This window comes from Notothenia rossii (assembly GCF_949606895.1).
Source record: "Notothenia rossii genome assembly, chromosome: 4".
NCBI lineage: Eukaryota > Metazoa > Chordata > Actinopteri > Perciformes > Nototheniidae > Notothenia > Notothenia rossii.
Window position 1 is genome coordinate 7809199 of NC_136902.1, and position 21071 is coordinate 7830269.

Genomic DNA, 21071 nt, shown 5'->3' on the forward strand with positions numbered 1-21071 from the left:
CTGGTGCAGCACGATATCGACACGGGCGACGCACGGCCCGTCAAGACACGCCCCCGCCGCCTTCCCCTGGCCCATCAGACAGCAGCAGACAGCGCTATTGATGAGATGCTGTCAGCTGGCATTATTGAGCCCTCTGACAGCCCCTGGGCCTCGGGGGTTGTGATGGTCAATAAGAAGAAGAGTTCAAAGATGAGGTTTTGTGTGGACTACAGACCGCTGAACAGTGTGACCAAGAAAGACTCATACCCGCTGCCCCGCATAGATGAGTGTTTGGACTTGGTGTCTGGCTCATCCTGGTTCTCCTCTTTAGACCTGCGCAGCAGGTATTGGCAAGTTCCCCTCAGCCCAGAAGCCAGACCAAAGACAGCTTTTTGCACTGGGAGGGGACTGTGGCAGTTTCGAGTCCTCTCCTTCGGCCTGTGCAACGCTCCGGCCACGTTTGAGCGGCTGATGGAAAGGGTGCTCGCTGACGTTCCCCGACAGGAGTGCCTGGTCTACCTGGACGATATCCTGGTCCATGGTAGCTCCTTCCAGGCGGCTTTAGGAGCCCTGCGGCGGGTTCTACAGAGGATAGCAGCAGCGGGGTTGAAGCTCCACCCCGACAAGTGCTGTTTCTTGAGGAGAGAGTTGGAGTTCCTGGGGCACCGAGTCGGAGGAGAGGGCATCAGCACGCTGGAGGAGAAGGTGCGGGCAGTAAAGGACTGGCCAGCCCCCATCAATCTGCGGGAGCTGAAGAGCTTCATTGGGTTAGCGTCGTACTACAGGCGGTTCGTGCGTGGCTTCTCTTGCATAGCTGCACCCCTGTTCCGCCTGCAACAGAAAGACTGTGATTTTGCTTGGACTCCAGAGTGTGAGCTGGCCTTCAGCTCTTTAAAGAAGGCCTTGACGGAGTCTCCCATCCTCACTCCCCCAGACCTCAGCCTACCGTTCGTCCTGGATACGGACGCCAGTGATGTCGGGATGGGGGCGGTGTTGAGCCAGGTGGGGCCTGGGGGGGAAAAAGTGGTGGCGTATTTCAGCAAAACCTTCAACAAAGCTGAACGGCGCTATTGTGTGACATGCAGAGAGTTGCTGGCAATTGTGAGAGCAATCAGCCATTTCAGGTACTACCTGTGTGGCCTGTCCTTCACAGTGAGGACTGACCACGCAGCCCTCCAGTGGCTGATGTCCTTCAAGGAGCCCGAGGGACAGATTGCACGCTGGCTAGAAGGACTGGCGCCGTACGTCTTCACAGTGGAGCACAGGGCGGGGGTTCGCCATACCAACGCTGACGCCCTGTCCCGGCGCCCCTGTGCTCCCAGCGGCTGTCGGTACTGTGAAAAGAGAGAGGACCAAGAAAAGGAGCTCTGTGCAGAGGAGGAGCGAGACCAAAGGCATAAACCAGCCGAGCCGGTCTGCAGAGGTGCACGGATCATCGACTCACCCGAATGGAGAGCGCGGCAGGAAGAGGATGCTGACCTACAGCCAGTGCTGAGGTGGGTGGAGTCAGGACAAAAGCCACTGTGGAATGAAGTTGCTGGGTGCTCGCTTGCCACCAAAGGACTGGTTGCAAAGTTTGAGGCTCTCCGGACGAAGGATGGAGTGCTGCAGAGAGCCTGGAAAGAGCCTGCAACGGGGGAGGAGAGGTGGCAGGTGGTGGTCCCCAGGGCGCTGAGGGAAGAAGTGCTTAAGGCCTCCCATGGAACTACTGGGGCAGGACACTTTGGGGTCTCCAAAACCTTGCGTCGACTCCGCCAAAGCTGTTACTGGGGCCAGCTCAGGAGAGATGTTGAGGACTTCTGCCGCCGCTGCGACCTTTGTACGGCGTACAAAGGTCCCACTGATCAGTCACGTGCCCAGCTTCAGCAGCTAGCGGTGGGGGCCCCGATGGAGAGGGTGGCGGTGGACATAATGGGCCCATTCCCGTGCACAGAGAAGGGGAACCGTTACGTCCTGGCCGCCATGGACTATTTTACAAAATGGCCAGAGGCGTATGCTATACCAGACCAGGAGGCGGTGACCGTTGCAGGTGCCCTGGTGGAGGGCATGTTTGCCAGATTTGGAGCGGCCGAGGTCATTCACAGCGACCAAGGAAGAAACTTTGAGTCGAGGGTGTTCGCCGCTATGTGTGACCGGCTGGGCATGCAAAAGACGCGGACTACTCCTCTGCACCCGCAGAGTGACGGACTGGTCGAACGGTTCAATAGGACTCTGGGAAAACAACTCGCTATCCTCACCGCGGAGCATCAGCGTGATTGGGACATGCACTTCCCTCTTGTTCTTTGGGCCTACAGATCGGCTGTGCAGGAGTCCACCTCATGCACACCGGCCCTGCTCATGCTGGGGCGAGAGCTGCGGACACCAGCAGAAATGGCTTTTGGCCGACCCCCCGACACACCAGCGGTTCCTCCGGGACCGGAATATGCCAGGAGGCTCCAGGATAGAATGGAGTCAGCACATGCCTTTGCCCGCGATCAGCTGCAGAAGGCGGGCATGAGACAGAAAAGAAACTATGACACGAGGGCTAGAGGGGGGGACTTCAAGGCCGGGGACCTGGTGTGGGTGTATAGTCCAAGAAGAAAGAAGGGCCGGTGCCCTAAGTTGGACTGTCACTGGGTGGGCCCTTGTGAGGTGCTGGAAAAGCTGGGAGAGGTGGTCTATAGGGTCCAGCTGCCGCCTAGAGGGAGACGGGTGGCCCTCCACAGGGACCGGCTGGCCCCATACAGAGGCGATGCACATCCGCGGCCTAGACCCCCAGCATCGTCTAGGAGAAACCAGACAGTCACTTCCCCCGATTCACTGACTGTGTCCCCTGCTGACCCCCCACATTCACCCCCACCCCCAAACTCACCCCCTGTTCCGGGACAGGATGTTCCAAGCCGGCAAGCGCAGCCGCCTGTGTTCACTCCAAGGCGGCCTCAGAGACCAAGAAGAGCCCCGGGCCACCTCAGAGACTTTTTATGCATTCCCTCGGGGCGAGGGACTTAGTAAGGGGGGGGCAATGTAGCGATCTGCATTTATTGTTCAAGTGTTCTGTTAACTGTTTGTGTCAGGCTTCTGTGAGGAGAGCAGGTAGGGGCGGGGTTGGGGAGCAGAGGGTTTGGTGTGTGTGTGTCTGTGGTGGGCGCGTGGAGGTGAGTGAGAGGTTGGCGCGAGAGGAGAGAGAGTGAGAAAGGACGGATGAGAGCCGTTGGTTGTTAATAAACCTGTTTAACTTGAGAACGCTTCACTCGTCATTCCGACACGTCCGGGTGGACGTTACAGTACTATAGTAAGACCCCGCCGAAGGTCGAAGTTAATCTTAAATGTTTCCATTTTATGCTTTGTAAGTTTGTTTCGTAACGGAAGAAATTTAAATATATTTATAAAACTGACAAGTCAAATCAAGCAATCTGATTGGTCGATAGCGTTTTTGCGGACCTCTTTGATTACAGATTTGAAAACATCGTTGCTTGCTTTAAAAGTAGCACAATTCATTATGTTAAACATTCAAAAGTATCTAGAAATCCCTGTCCTAATGCCAAAGGAACTGCACACTGAATATGTTTTGCCGTTTGATGTCTATGTCTGGACCTCTAAGTCAAAAAGGAGCACTTCTGCCCCGTTACTTCTCCGCTGCTTTCTTGTTCCAGTATGAAACCAGTCCAACGGTATACTGTTTTTCTCAGACGCGGAGGGATACTGATTTTTTGTGAAAAGTAATTTACAATTCTACCCGTGGTATACGCTCAGTATATCACGGCTAAGAACCAAAAAAAAGGCATATTTGAGATGCATTGTGGGACATGTAGTTTATGATCAAAGTGCTTCGGTAAAGCGGCATATAACCGTATAATAAACTATATTCTTTGCAAGCTCTTGTGGGGCCACAGAAAATGAAGTCACAGGCCGGATTTGGCCCCTGGGCCTTGAGTTTGACACCCCTGACATACGGCAATTAAAATAGGACACTTGACACAGTGGTGATGGGAAAGCAGAAAAAAATAATCACCATAGGGGCACTGTGCTGGCAACCCCACTAAACGTCATCTCACATAATTCAGAGCTGATTGGCTGTGAAGAGGAGACAAGAGAGCGCAGCGTACAGAGTGGTGCAGTGACGCGTCCTAAAACCCGGAAGTAAGTGAGAAATTAATTTAACTTCTGTTAGACAGCTATCATACTGAATACATATTTACTGTGAATGTATGCAAAAAGGTATGTATTAGGTATACAAGTCACGGCTCGCCACTGATCAGAGCAAACTGGGGGGGGGGGGGGGGGGCAGGAGCTCCAACAAGCCGTTTAGGACAGAGAGTGAATACACATATACTATACAGAGATCAGTGGCGTTTTTATATGTACAAAAGCGGTGAGGCACAAAAAACGTAGATTTTTATACAGTATATAAGCCTCTGCAGTGGCGTGCAGCAGGGGCGGCGCCAGGGGGGAGCTAGGGGGTGCTGAAGCACCCCCCAGGATTGCCAAAGCACCCCCTAAGCACCCCCAAGACATATATGTTTTTTTTAATTTTTTCACTTGTTTTTAAAAGATTTTAATTTAATTAAATTAGAAAAATTATTGATTACATCAATGCAAATGTGAAACAAATAAATGTTTGACCAAAAACATAAAGCCAACACAGGTGATTAGGCCAATGGCCAGCACCCATTAGATTTTTGACCTACCCATAGGCTAAATTACTTTGTGACACTTTAGTGACTTCCTGTTAGCTGGAGCGCCAAATTATTTGCTAACAGCAAAGTGACAAATGGATCGTTTTTTAGTCCTTAAACGTCCACGTGTGGACACTCAATCAAAACCACCTGAAAGCGAGAGGGATTCTGCACATAATAGGCCTCGTGAGTACAAGTAGCTTACTTCTGGCTCTCTGTGTTTCATTCAAGCTCTGCTCTGTACGTGTGTGGCACGAACCATTTTGTGTGCGTGCGCGAGCACCGGTGAGTCTCTCCCGGAGATCGTTGTGGTTAGCATCTGGTGCTAGCTAGCTAACTTCCGGGTTTTAGGACGCGTCACTGCAGCACTCTATACGCTGCTTTCTCTCGTCTCCTCTTCACACACTACACTTTTCGCGGCACACTTACTTACAGCCAATCAGCTCTGAATTATGTGAGATGACGTTTGGTGGGGTTGCCAGCACAGTGCACCTATGGTGATTTTTTTTTTGCCGCACACATTAAATAGAAAAAGACTCTGAGCATGCGCAGTGTAGTTTTTACAGGACACGTTCACACGTTCACTGACAGTGAGAGGGAGGGGCTAGATCAGGGCTTGCCCCACATGGCTCAAAACGGCTCAATAGGCACACACTGTAGACAGGCCCGGCTCCAGGATGAAATGACTGAAGGGGCTGTTAAAAAATCAGAGGGGGGATTTTTTTTCACAACAAAGAAAAATACTGGCAATGTAATGAATTGACACACCAAACTTTTTTCCTTCTCACTGCTCTACAATCTCTTTCCTTCTTTATTTTTATTCTGGATTTACCCCTCTCATTCTGTTCTTTTCCTCTGATCTTTAATAATAGATAGTAGATATTTGATAGATAGATACCTGCACTTTGGTTAACAGACTAACATTGATTTCCTCAATTTATAAATGGACAGGCTCTGTAATTACACCATAACCTTTTCTCCTCTATCCCTTAACTCGTCTTCCTATACAGCTTTACTTACTTACTATCTACTCTAGTCAGGTCAGGATTAAAGAAACATTAATCTGGTTGATTTTTTATTTTCAGGATTGAATGTTCAAATCAAGGCCTAAAACCTGGCATCTCAAAAGAAAGTGACTAATATATAAACCAAATGTAATATTGGATCAAATAATACACCAAATGGATGGACACAGATTAAAAATAAAAAATAAAAGTCCCCTGGTTTGTCTCTAGAGTCTAACTGCCATGAGAAAAATCAAATCAATGTTCCAAAATCCGTCACTAGATGACGCTCATTGTACCAATACGGTTTATATAATACATAACACATTATTATTCTAGTAAAAGGGCTCGCTTTGGGGCAGTATGATCCATACAGGCAGCCCTAAATGATAACAAGTAACCATCATGTGTGGTGCTATCTGTAGTTGTCTGTCTTATTTTTTGTTGATGTCAAACAACATGGATTTCAAGTCAATATACGAAACTAAATCAAGAAATGAAGTAAACAAGCTGATCTTCAAGTTCCTCAAAAACACTGGTCTGAGGACAAGGATTTAATATAAACATTTAATAAATCAACAGTAAGTTCCAAGTGGAAGCGATTCGCCATTAAAGACAAAAGAAGAAGAAGAAGTAGTAGAAGAAGAAATACGCTAACGCTACAAACAGGCACAACACTGTTACTCTGTTTTTACTGACATGTAACATTTGATTTCACCTTGCTCTATTTTTTTTAACACACGTTCAAAAACGGGAACATTTTCGGGAGTTTCAACCGGGTACCAGCCACCGAAAACGGGGACTCTACCCGGAAAACGGGGACGTTTTGGTCACCCATCCGACTGTGTTTACAGCTAAGCACACAGGCTAACATTAAGACTACAAGCTCACTTGGGGTTGAGGCTTTTTTACACGTTGCTTGCCTGCCTGCCCACATATCTTATCCAAACATAGTAACGTGTGTTGGGGGAAAATAATCATTTAAAGTTATTTAATAATTGTGACATGTATTGTACTTTTTGATGGATGAATGATGCTCAAAGTGAGGGGGCAAAAAATACAACTGAGGGGGCAATGCCCCCTTTTGCCCCCTCGTGGCGCCGGGCCCGACTGTAGACACTAATTAGAAGGACACAGACTAAAACAGCAACATAAGGATGAATCAGATGATTAAACATGATCTTAAAATATATTTTAAGATGTATTTTTTTTGCATTTTTTTGTAATTATTATTTTTATACTTTCTGCTGACACTAGGTGGAGCTGTGCCCCACCTGCCCCTGATGACCAGTCGCCACTGACAGAGATGCTGTATGAGAAACCAATGTGAGTTTGGAAAATTAAACAATGTAAATCTATTCTAGTAGACCTCAGCAATGGAATTATGATCAGTCGAAATGGCCATGACATGGGACCTTTAAGTTACTCATTTATCCCTTGTGTTAACTTAACAGTAGAGCTAATTGTTATTGTAACATCAGCCAGAGGTGGAAGACGTATCAGATTATTTACTTTAGTAAAAGCAGAAATCCTACAGTTTGAAAATACTATACTGCTGCTATAAAACTACTTTAAAATTAGACAATACTTGAGTCAATGTACTTAGTTACATTACACCACTGAAGCTAACGTTAGCCTAATTCAATTTGCAAAACTCCAAAGGTGTATTAAAGTTACCGTTGATTTTTCCCGCTGGTGTTAATGTCTTCATGAACTAATTTTTTTAAGTTAAGATGGACCTCATTGTGTCAAAGCACATGAATTATATTGGAGTATATGTACAAATAAAACACTAATACATGCAGCAAAAAGTGTTGCAATTACATGTCGGTGTAAAGTCATTTAGTACATTCACTCAAGTACTGTACTTAAGTACTATGTTTAAGTACTATATTTATTGATTATTCCAACTTTCTTTGGAAACCAGGAAGCCACTGGTCAGCAAACATCATGGAGAGCAGCATTCCATTGGACGGCACACAAGTCAAAAGGGACTCTGCTTGCCAAGGATTAAACAAATCCTATATCTACAAACTGGATCCATGTCTGGATGATAAAACAGTAGTGATATGTTAATGGCTCTCTTTTTTGGGGAACTTGAAAGCCTGTCACTTACAATTAGGGGCCGGTGTAAGAGCCATTTAGATTAGAGCTCATGTTTGGGTTTCGGGCTGTCACAATTGGGTGTTATTCACTGTGTGTGCCATAAGGTGTCGCTGTCCGATTCCCTGTGGCACAGGTATTTAAGGTTTGTTTTGTCATCTGATTGAGTGTGTCTGACCCTGGAAGGGCAAATGGTTTTTGACCGCTGTACCGCGACGAGTGCCATAAAGAATGTTTGTTATGGAATGGATAATTGTATGGACCTCACTTTGACGATGCTCAAAACCTGCTCAATAAATGGAATGTACTTTGTCTATTCCACATCCGATAACAAGCCTACAAGCCATTACAATAACAACACAACCGGTATCTATAAACACAGTAAAGCGCGTCAGCCAACTCATCCCCGGGAGTTAAGCCACCATGGAAGCTTTTGTATCGGGCTAAAGCTCCTACTTATTGTTATGATATTAGGGTCATGCAGAGTGAGATCGCTATCCCTTTAAGAGAGAGAGAGACGGGTGTGGCGCGTGCATGTGTGTATGTGGGTATGGTAGAGCGAGAGTGAGTGAGCGTGTGTTTTCTGGAAGTGAAAAAGAGGCAGCAGAAGATATAGGCCTATCAAGTGTTGTGTGTACCAAGAAGAACTAAATAAATGCAACGGCCTCCCAAGAAGAGCTCGCCTCTCTCCAGTCATTTCAGTAAAGGGGGTTATTGAACCTGAAGCTTGTTGCTTCTGCCCTGGGAGGCAACAGAGAGTCATCCCCCTGTTTCCTCGACTACGGTCTGGGAGCCGACAGGAAAGTTCAACAATATTATATATATTTATATATTTATGGCTGAAACAATTTGCTTTTGATTATGCATTTTAAGTAGTTTTTAGGTTACATTTTTACGAGAAAGTATGTTATTGTAACACACTTTATTTAAAGTGCACTTTTCAGACAAGAGATGTAGCTTACTTTACAAAAAATGTATTAGAAAATAAAACCCAGTAAGATGATAGGTAATAGGTAGATGTAATGAAAGCATGTTGTTGCATCAAGGTATGTGCTGGTGGGTAAAACACGTCATGTATTACCTGCCCTTCATCAGCCTGAAGGTGGACGAGCTGTGTCCAGAGTCCTACAGAGTTAACTCCCCCGACCAGATCCGACTGCTGGCCATCGCCGACAACTTCCAGCGTCAGTATTCACTCCTGTATCCCGACCGATCCCCTGCTGCTCTGCCCGGTCAACGAATGTGGAGTCAGAAAAAGCTAAATCCACTTAAGGCCCTGTGTCCACATAGCTCCTTCTTCTGAGCTGTTTGGCTTTAAAACATCATATTTAGAGTAAAGAGACTGTTAACAGTTAACTTGGAATATGCATTTTCCAAATTCTAAAAACACATAATGACTTGAACTTTATCTGATAACTGTTGGCACCAAACATGCGTGACAGCAGTCTGCTCATTCACATGCCATTATTTATGAAACTAGACCTGGACGGAAAAAAACGCCTACAAATGGTCCAGAATGCTGCTGCAAGACAGTTAGAATCGAATAGAATTGGGAGGGATGAAACCCTCTTTTAATGGTCAAACATGCAGAGCACACAGTGAAATGTGTTCTCTGCTTTTAACCCATCCTAGTATCAGGAGTCTAGTAATAGGAGCAGTGGGCAGCTATTGTACAACGCCCGGGGACCAATGGGAGTGAGGGGGGAAGGGCGGTGTCTGGTGCCTTGCTCAAGGGCACCAGGGCAGGGCAGGAGGTGAACTGGGACCTCTCCAAGTAGCAGTCCAAACTGCATATTTTAGTTCTGGTCAGGGACTTGAACCGGCAACCCTACAGCTCCCAGTCCAAGCCCCTACTGAATGAGCCACTGCCGGACCAGTTAACCAGGTCAAGCAGGATGACACACATTACACAAATTTTAAAATCCTTACATTGGCCCCCCCACTCGTTTGAGAATTGATTTTAAGGTTCTGGTTATACATATAGAGCCCTGCGTGGAAATGCACCTGAGTATATATGTGACCTTCTCCATCCTTACATTGCCAATAGGTCCCTCAGGTCTTCAGACCAGGGCCTACTGGCTGTCCCACGGTCTCGTTTAAAAACTAAAGGTGACCGTGCCTTTCAGGTGGAGCTCCAACACTGTGGAGCTCTCTCCCTATAGACATCCGCTCTGCAGTCTCTGTAGAAGCTTTTACTAACTAAACTACTGAATGTCTATCTTTTTACATTGGCTTTTATTTCTATTTGAAATGTGTGTGATGTGTTCTGTTATTTTACTAATAAGAGGCAGAATATAAAAAAGGATATCCAGAAATGTACATCATATAAGAGATATCAATTAATGTGCATTTATTTGTGGGAAATAAGTATTTATTTGCAACCAACAATAATTCTGGCTCCCACAGACTGTAAGGTTTTAGCGATAGTATCCTGTTAGCTGTTGTGTTTTAGTGTTTTGTATATCTGTATTTTGATGTTAATTACTCTACTCTCTCTCTCCAGGTGTCGGCACTTCCTGTCTGTGTGGCACCTGCTAGAGTGATTGTTGTTCCCACCCCTGATTGTGTCCACCTGTGCCCCATTGCCTAATGTGTACATTTATTCCTTCTCTCCCTTTGTCTGGTGTCGGTTCGTCTTGTGATGTCTTTATCTCTATGCCTGTTTACCAGAGATTCATGTTACATTACCTAGTTGAACCTAGTGATTATATTGAGAATCCTAGTAGAGCCTAGGAGTCATTATTGATAGCTTTGCTTTTCTTAACAATAAAGAAGATTACCAAGCAACGGAATTGAGCATCTGAGTTCTTACGAGGCCATCGTATCACAGACCGGTTAAAAAAGTCCTCTTACTTTAAGAATGTACTCCTAATATCAACTTGTTACCTGAATAAAAGACACCTGTTCACAGAATCAATCAATCAGATTCCAACCTCCTCTCCACCATGGGCAAGACCAAAGAGCTGTCTAAGGACCTCAGGGACAAGATTGTAGACCTGCACAAGGCTGGGATTGGCTACAAGACCATCAGAAAGCAGCTTGGTGAAAAGGAGACAACTGTTGGTGCGATTATTCGTGAATAGAAGAAAGACAAAATGAGCATCAATGGCCCTCGGTCTGGGGCTCCAAGATCTCGCCCCTTGGGGTTTTGATAATCATGCGGGAGGAACTTGTTAATGATTTAGGGTCTCCGGGCGGCTCATTTTTTAATCGAGCCGTCTCTTATAGATACTATCTCTTTACGTTAGTGATGGGAATTCTGGCTCTTTTTAGTGAGTCATTTGATCACAGTTTACCACGGAGACTCAGTTTCGAGGCTGGCGCTCGGAGTTCACGCGCTTGCTCCACTAGTAGTCACAACGCTCCTGACGTTAGCGAGCTAAACAGATCTTCAAACAAAACCCTTTTTATTTCTGTATTGGAGGACTGAGAAACGGCTCTGGTGTCCTTCCTGCCCTGCTGTGTCTTGTGATGGAGATTAGTTTTGCATGCATATCATACCATCCTTACAGTGTTAAACTCTAACCAAAAGTAAAGCTGTTTTACTGTAAAACATCTTTATAGTAAAGAACTGTTAACAGTTAATTGTGAATACAAAATGAATTATTACAGGGTGATACAAATTATATCATAACATATAGACTTAAGGAGCAAGTATTGATTACCTTTCATTTTGATACTTTGAGTACCTGTTCCTGATTATAATCACATAATGCAGGTATTTTACTTTTAATGTGGTATTTTGATAGTGTTGATCTCATCCAAAGAGAACATACGTATTGTTCCAGGTTTAACCTCTGGGTTGTTTCATTGTGCTGCTTTGACCTTTCTTACTTTATGCAAACAGAGTGATTTGAATGTTATATCACAGCAAAATCAGCATACCCAAATGAACACTCTCAGATTTGATTTCAACACTTTGTGTCAATGGGTCCACACCACATAGTGTACATTTAACTCTTTTTGCAGAGTAGGTACTTTAACCCCAATTTGTTGTAATTTTTAACTCTATTTGGAGATCAAATACAAATTATATATATATTTTTTTCTCAACACAAGATAATTGTTAACCACTGTCACTCCCATATCTACACTATAATGTGTAAACAGAGGTGCGAAGTCACTAAGTATATTTGCTCAAGTACTCCTACTTACAGTAAGATATAATACCAACTTTGATAACACTTGAAAATAATAATTACGAGATTAAAGTCGCAATTTCATAAGTGACTTGAGAAACGGACTTGGAGGAGATTGTCTCCTTTCTGCAGGAGGAAATTGTAACATCCAGTCATGTCTGCTAAATTGTTCATGTCATGTTAATTAGGTTCATGTTATTGTTTCACGTTTAGTTCATAGCCCAGGTTAGATTTATGTTTAGTCAAGTCTTTTTGTTCACCTGTCTAGTCCTGTCATTGCACTTCCTGTTTTATTTTTGTACTTACCTCTTGTCTCTCATTTCAGGTCCCCTTACTTCCTCCCTTTGTGTGTTTTCCCGCCATCGTCAGCATCTGCCCCGCCCCTGATTGTTTCCACCTGTTCCCCCTTACCTCATGTATAAATAGTCATGTCTCCCTTTGTCCTGTGCCAGTTCGTCTTGTGCCATTGGAGAGCCAGCTTGTCTCGCCAAGAGATTATTGTACTTTGTGACCATAGTCAAGTTTATTTAGTTTGTAATTTGCTCTGCTACGTTTTGCCTCTCAGGAGTGATTTTTGTTTGAACTTTATACTTTTCCAAAGTAAATACTTTTATGAACAAACTTTCTTTTGAGTCGTGCGTTTGAGTCCAAGTGTCTGTCAAGGTTCCTAACAGAACGAACTGCACAAAAAATGGACTCAGCCGACTCCGGTTCCTTCAAGGCCGATGTGTTAGCGCAGGAAGCTAAGCTAACCCTCCATGCTGAACAGCTGTCTTCCATCAACCAAGGAATGATTGGCCTCACAGATAGTCAGGTTGAATTCCAATCAGCTGTAACCAACCAAGTAAATCACCTGGCACTTCAAATGCAGCAAGTTCTCTCACACGTCTATGCTTACCTGTCATCCTGGAGTGAAACGCACAACCTTCATGATCAAGCAACATTTCTGGTGGCCGGCTATGAGGAAGCAGGTGGCAGAATATGTTGCGGCCTGCACTGTCTGTGCCAGGAACAAGACCTCCACTGAAGCACAGATGGGGTTGCTGCAGCCACTTCCTGTTCCTCATCGGCCATGGTCCCACATCTCGATGGACTTTGTCACCGGACTACCGATATCAGAAGGTAACGGTGGTGGACAGATTTAGTAAAATGGCACATTTTATAGCACTATCCAAGCTTCCCTCTGCCAAGGAAACGGCAGTGGTCATGTTATGTCATGTCTTTCGCATTCATGGTTTTCCCAGGGACATTGTGTCAGACCGGGGCCCACAGTTCATTTCCTGTTTCTGGAAGGAGTTCTGCCATCTCCTTTGAGCCACCATGTGCCTTTCCTCAGGATATCACCCCCAGTGGAATGGCCAGTCAGAGCGCATTAACCAGGAACTAGAGACCTGTTTGCGCTGCCTGGTCTCCCAGAACAAGGCATCCTGGAGCAAGCACCTGATGTGGGTGGCGTACGCCCACAACACGCTGCCCACTTCCGCAACAGGACTCACACCGTTCCAGTGTGTGCACGGCTACCAACCACCTCTGTTCCCTGCCAATGAGGCCGAGGTCACGGTCCCATCAGCTCACGCTATGGTCCGTCGGTTCCGCCGGATCTGGGCCGGTGCTCGTCGGGCTCTCTTGCGCAGTGCCAGCCGGATGAAGGAGGTGGTGGATCGACGCCGGAGACCTGCTCCACCGTATCGGCCTGGACAAAGAGTTTGGCTAGCTACCAAGAACTTACCCCTCCACGTCATGTCGAGAAAGCTAGCTCCAAGGTTTGTTGGTCCATTCCCGATATCGGAGATGATAAACCCAGTGTCTGTGCAGTTACGTCTACCCAGGTCATTAAAGGTCCATCCAACGTTTCATGTCGGCAAGATTAGGCCGGTCAGGGAGAGCTCATTGGTGACCGCCTCTAAACCCCCTCCACCGCCCCAGATGGTAGAAGGAGGCCCCGTCTACGCCGTAAAGAGACTGCTGGCAGTTTGTAAGCGAGGGCGAGGAAGACAGTTCCTTGTGGACTGGGATGGGTACGGTCCAGAAGAGAGAGCATGGATCCCAGCGAGTTTTATTGTTGATCCGGCCATGATTAATGATTTTGATCGGGATCACCCAGAAGTTCCTGGGACGTCAGGAGCCGTCCCTAGAGGGGGGGGTACTGTAACATCCCGTCAAGTCTGCTAAATTATTCATGTCATGTTAATCAGGTTCATGTTATTGTTTCACGTTTAGTTCATAGCCCAGGTTAGATTTATGTTTAGTCAAGTCTTTTTGTTCACCTGTCTAGTCCTGTCATTGCACTTCCTGTTTTATTTTTGTACTTACCTCTTGTCTCTCATTTCAGGTCCCCTTACTTCCTCCCTTTGTGTGTTTCCCCGCCATCGTCAGCGTCTGCCCCGCCGCTGATTGTTTCCACCTGTTCCCCCTTACCTCATGTAACCTAAACTAAAGCACTGCTTCACAAGATGCTCCACATTCCTCATTTTATTGCAGGACGCTGCTGTTGTCTCCTTCTCAAGTCACTTATGAAACTACCACTTTATTCGCGTAATATTACAACTTTATTCTCAAAATCTCTCTGTTTATTTTTTCTAAGTGTGGCCCTAATACTCCGTCGTAGTATTTCAAATAACATTTCCAAAGAAATAAATCCTTCGAATCTGCCTGTTCAGTTTCTGGTTGAATGTGACGGGTTAAATGCCGTCTCTGCGAGTTATGTGAAGACGGGAGAGCTTGTTGGTCCCTCTGTATATTCACAGAGGGCCAGCTATAGTAACTCACAACAAGAGAGTAATGTCAAATGAGAGTACAATTGACCAATCATATCTTCCCTTTAAATGGGTTGGCTTTATTTTTGCAGACTTTATGACAAGTTCCGCCCGCGCTCAGATTCCCTTGACACAAAAGAATTGGGATTTCTCCATAGGATTTTGGAAAATAGCTCGAAATAAGGTCTGTGGAATGAACCTGTTAGATAAATGCACATTTTGTTCAGCCGGATAATATCCTCATGTCTACCCTACTTTTATAATTTTGGAATCATAAATCTAATCGATAGATTAATGATCAATGGATTTATGATTAGCATAAGTTTGTTCGTGATGGCTCATGTCAGTGATAGTGATGACATCGCTGTGAAATTATTAGAGGGCCTAGGTATAAAAGTCACGGCTCGCCACTGTACTTGAGTAACATTTTGATTCCAGGACTTTTGCTTGTAACAGAGTATTCCTACACTCTGGTACTTCTACTTTTAGTTAAGTTCTACAAAGGCTCCTGGAAAACAAACTGTTAACTGAAAAATGCAAATGTCTTGTGGATTCAGTGGTCTTTTCTAGGATACCTCATCGAGCGAGAGCAGGTGAAAGCAGACCCAGAGAAGGACCAAGCTGTGGCACAATGCCCCAAACCTTCCAGCAGGATTCAGCTCCAGCATCTTTTGGGGTTTACACATTTTTGTTGTCGATTTATCAGAGACTGTCATGTGGCCATTCCTCTCAACCAACTCACCTCCCCAGCAATCCATGTCTTGTGGACTCCTCAGACTGATCCTGCCTTCTCAGAGCTGAAGAGACATTTCTTGTCAGCCTCTATTCTTACTCATCCTGAGGCCTGACACATCTCTACAGTTTATTGTTGAGAAGATGCTTGAAGACGTCTGAGCGCAACCATGACGTTGGCAACAGGGAGCTGCTTGCTGTGAAGCTTGCACTGGAAGAATGGAGGCACTGGCTGGAGGGCTCTAAACATCCATTCCTTGTGTGCACACACCATAGGAACCTGGCCTACATAAAAACTGCCAAATGATTAAACTCTTGTCAAAACTGCTGGGCTTTCATTTTTGGCAGATTCAACTTTACCTTTACCTATCGTTCCGATTCTAGAAACCTGGCGCCCTGTCCCGGCAGTTTGCAGTGGATCATGACTCCACAGTTCCTGACACCATAATTCCCGCTGCCAGGGTGGTGGGCGCTGTGACGTGGGAGATTGAGAGCTCAGTGAGGAACACATAGAGAGACCAGCCTGATCCAGGTAACAGTCCGGATAACTGTTGTACCTGACCGCTCACAAGTTCTCCTATTCGCCCATTCTTCCCACTTTGCCTTCCACCCGGGTATCAATCGGACCCTATCCTTCCTTTAACGTCACTTCTAGTGGACTTCCATGGAGGCGGACTCTCTAGTTTTCTTGCTTAACTGCTCTGTCTGCGCCTGTAGCAAGTCTTCACCAGGCTCCCATCGGTCATGACACATCGCCAACCGCCACCGGTTTCCACTACCCTTTCTTCATCATCTGCCTGAGTATAAAACAATACATCTGTTACTTCATTCCCTCAGCGGGACATTCGGTACAAGCTCTCCCAGCTGCACCAGATGTTTTTCCTGCTACAGCTGAAGAAATTCTACCTGCCAAAGTCGATGATGGTTTCTACACCACCATCATCGAATCCATCCTCACCTCCTCCATCACCATCTGGTACGCTGCAGCTACAGATAAGGACAAAGGAAGGTGTCAGCGTATCATCCGCTCTGCAGACACAAACTGTTTACCCCTCTCCCCTCTGGAGGAGGCTGCGCTCCATCAGGACCAAAACCTCTCGCCACCTGAACAGTTCCCTCCCCTCTGCTACCGGTCTGATCAACAAGGCCCGGGACCCCCTCGGACACTGACTTCTACCCACCCCAGAAAAACATTGTGTATTACATTAAGTCAAATCGTGCGAATCCTACACATCTCCACACTACCTCTTTTATATCAGCACAGCTCTCCACTTTGGATATAATAGTATTTTTAATGTTCTATTACATTTGACTGTCCCCAGTTTCTTAGAGAATTCTATTTTTTTTTAACGTTTTTTTAAATAGCTGTTATAACATTTCTATTTTTATTTAGTTTACTTAAATATTTTCTTCGTCTTTGTATGCACCACATAAACCAAAGCAAATTCCTCATATGTGTAAACTATTGATTCTCAAGTCATTTTCTGCGACAGGGTCCTGTATTTAATATAACCGGAACAATTTGCCTATGCAAACATCTGTTGCGTCTGACCTTGCATGAAGACGGATGACAATAGCTTACTCAAAGACATTCATGTGAAACACTATCAGCTGTAACAACAGTTGCAATCAGAGAGCAAAAAACGATGGACGTAGTTCTGCTGCTGATCATGGCAGCTGCAGGCAAGTGTTTTATTTATTTGGATATCTTTTTATATCATTATTGATTATTTGATGTGAACCTGAGGGGTGGGGAGATAAATAACTAGAGAAGACATTTCTGATTCTATTCGACAATTACTTGTTTTGCATTCTTAACACCTTTTATATTGTTTGAAAGGTACTTGCTTAAAAACAACTAAATGAAGTTCAGCTGGAAGCTACATATTTCACTGTGAATTGTTTGAAGTAGAAGTCAAAATTTATAATGACGCGCCATATTACAGTAAAATGTAAGTTATAGCCTAAATGAATGTCTGTGTCTCTGCAGGGCTGAGCGCTGTCTCCTCACATGCTGAACGTCAGTACCATTTTGTTTATGAAGCAAAGACCATGCCTGAAGCCCAGAGATACTGCAGAGAGAAACACACAGACCTGGCCACTGTAGACAGCATGGAGGTTGTGGAGCTCCTGAACAACATGGCAGGCCAATACAACCAAGTGAGGTCACTTTTCTCTGTCTTTCGATTCAAATGAATTACATTTATTTTAGAGTCAAATTCAAAAAGGAGAGATTATTACAGAAAGCTAAACCTGTTTTAAAGTCCTATGGGAACCTGAGTATTAAAACAGAGTGGAAAATGTTTTAAGCCAAAGCTATAGCATCAAACCCTGTAATAAAGTGGAAGAGGTTCAGAGTAACAAGGCTGTAAATGAATGTTGACTTGAGGGGATTCCCTTTAGATCACCACGTACCAAGGCTGGTCTCATGAAGGCAAAACAAACCTTCTCTTTATTAAACATACATATTTTCTTGAGCAGCAGCTTTAAAAGCTTCAACAGGATGTAATAATTATAATAATTTCTTGCTTTCAGTTAGCCTGGATAGGGCTGTACGATGACCGGGACACCTGGAAGTGGTCGATGTCAGACCCAAGCTTCTACGGACCGGGGGAGACTGGGTTCAGACAATGGGGGAATAATCAACCAAACAACGGGCACAATGAACAATGCACATTTTTTGATTATAATGGAGTATGGTTTGATGATGATTGTAATAACCCCCTCTGGGTGATGTGCTTTGATGTCACAGGTAAGAATATAAACTTAAAATTAATATAACACATTTAAAATCATATTTTAAGCTTCTGAAATACAATGCATTGGTCTTTATCTGACTAGCGGTTCACAACCTTTTTTCTTTGTGACTTTTTTTTCTTTTGTTAGCAGTTCAACTAAAAACATTTCCCTTTTCACTAAAATTCTCACATGATTTAATTTAAACGATATCGTAAAAGGAAATTATGTATATACAGATTTTTGCAAACTTTTTTTAGGTACGTTTTACATCTTATAGATCTGTGCTAAACAGAATAAGTGTTACGATCTGTCTGTGTTGTGTTTTTGTCATGTCTGGTTTCCTATCTCTGTGTTTCCCCTCCCATCGTGTCTGTTTCTGCTGATTGTGTGCACCTGGTGCCCGGTGTTGTCTCCTCCCCTCTCACCTGTGTCTTGTTCAGTTGATTAGTTTGTGTGTATTTAGGTTCTGGTTTTTCTGTTGGTCTTTGTGGGATTATTTGATGTTGTTGGAAGGTTCTTTGTTCGGAGGGATGTTTGTGTTTTTTGCCTTGCCTTATTTTTACTTTGTTGCTAGTTTTTTGCAATAAAAGTATTTTTGAATTTGGATATTCTGCTTTTGGGTCTTGTGTACCTTGCCCTCCAGCCTTGACAATAAGAACAATATAGAATCAATATAATTTGAATGAAGCTTTAACCTGTAACACAGTGTCTTCACATTGTCGTACTCCTGCTTTTAATAAAATATCTGAATATTCACCACAAAAAAAATAAAAACAGAACTACACATTACAAAGTACACATGTGTGGGATTTAAATGTAATGTTTTATATTATAAAGGCATCAATACCACCAGAGGTGTGGCACTGATGTCAGGCTGTATGTCGTGGTGCCTCTACTCAGCTTCTCTGGGGTCCATTTTCAGGGCCGAATGCAACATTTGTCCCGATTGACATCTCAATGACATGGACTGATGCCCAGAGCTACTGCAGAGAACACCACACAGACCTGGCCAGTGTGAGAAACCCGGCAGACAACCAGCAGATTGATGATCTGTTTTCTGGAGGGAAGGTTTGGATTGGCCTTCACAGAGACTCATGGAAGTGGTCAGATGGAAGCAACTCCTCCTTCAAGTACTGGAAGGTAAATGAACCTAACGACGTAGGTCTCAAAGCTTGTGTTGCTGCAGCTTTCGACAACTCTGGAGAATGGGAGGACTGGGACTGTGGAGTGGAGAAACCATTCATTTGCTACAGTGAGTAACATTCACAGCTGCGTCAAAGCAGGTGATGATATTGAGTCTGTTGAAAAAGAAGACACCATAAACGTTGTGACTGATGAAGTTTGTTTGTGTTTCTAGCTGTTGTGCCTGTTTCAATGCAAGTGATAATAAAGGTGAGGGTGGAGAAACCAAACGGTGTGGATCTGAACGACAAAGCTTTTCTGGATGCGATGTTGGTGGAGGTAAATCATGTTTTCTACTTTTATGCAAAAACATCACCAGAAAGGAAATTCACATGACATGAGAACAAGAGACGAAAGAGGAAGGAAACAAATAAATATCTATTAAAGAATAATGAATTCAACGAAAGTGAACGTAAATGAATTTCAATACGAATGAAATGGACCAAGAGGAACATGAATGAAATTCTATATCCATTATACATTCAATACTTTGTCCACAAATAACAGGACCCAAGCATTTAGTAAAGAAGACGTGTAAATATGTGCAGAAGTAAATAGCAGAAACTTAGCCACATGCCACCAAATGCATTAGGAACATGCACAAATACTATTCCATAACCTGAGGTAAGCCTTTACACTGGAAGAAATAAGGGGAACAGCTACCATTTCAGATGAGTGAACTAAAGATACATCGTCTGTTTTTATTGGAACGATAATAATCATGAGTTTTTGTGTCTCAGGCGAAAAAGAACCTGAGGGCCCAGGGATTGGACGACAACGTCCAACTGGCCTGGAGGAAGCAGCCGGATGGACAAGTCTTCCTGGAGGAGGAGGAGGAGGAGGAGGAGGAGAGGGATGAGCTCTAAAGCTGAATTGCTGTGTCGGCTTTTATCAGAGAAAAGTGTGTTTCTTTCCTCAAAGTCCTCGTGTTACAGAATACAGCTGCAACAATGATCTGAATAATCTATCAGTAGTGAGATAAGATAAGGGCTTTAATGTTTACTCTTGTTCTATATGGTTTTGAAGTTAATATGTTTGGGGTTTTAACTGTTCATGTATCTGCTTGACCTGCGAAAAACTGGATTTATTTTCCTATTTTGTGACTTTTTATATGTTCTTTTCTGATAAAATATGAGACATTTTAAAATAATATAAGATTTAATAGAGGGCAATTCCAGGAAATCTTATTACCAATTAACATGATGACCTCTAATGCATCTTTAAAGTCATTTTCATACAACAACTTAATTATTCATTTGAAACTTATATTTTATCCTAAAAATGTGTTTGCAATTACTCACTGTTATTAATATCTTCAAATGAGTTAAACATTGTGTTTATTGCTCCTTTTCTTTAGGGATGAAACTTTAAGACATGTTCCTCTAATTGGTGAATCAGCTTCCAGAATATTTAGATGTAATGCTTTTCTTTGTGCTACGTGGTCATAAACTGAATCTCTTCGGTTTTAATTCCCTCTGGCTGTGGGATATATAACAGGCATTTTACTCTTTTGTGTGACATTTGATAGATTAGATAATATTAGATTATAAATTAAGATATTAAATAAAAATGATTACCTTTAACGTTCAAACAAATTAAATATCAGTTTTCGTTGCATTGCGACCACAAAAAATGTAATGTATGTAATGTGAGAATATCTTCAAATAATTTAAATAGAAAATAATTAATTGTATTATTTTCATCCTTATTAAGGATATAAACTTGAAGCAAATTTCCTTAAATTATCTAGAACCGTTTTACGTTACTCAAACATCCTTCTGG

At 44.0% G+C, this 21071-nt stretch overlaps 1 long non-coding RNA gene across 1 annotated transcript; it reads left to right on the forward strand.

Moving 5' to 3' along the window:
* Positions 1–4611: 4611 nt before the first annotated feature.
* LOC307036876 lies at positions 4612–10390 on the forward strand. Its single transcript, XR_013807506.1, has 3 exons — positions 4612–4820; positions 6896–6964; positions 8837–10390. It is a non-coding gene; the product is annotated as an uncharacterized lncRNA (long non-coding RNA).
* Positions 10391–21071: the final 10681 nt, after the last annotated feature.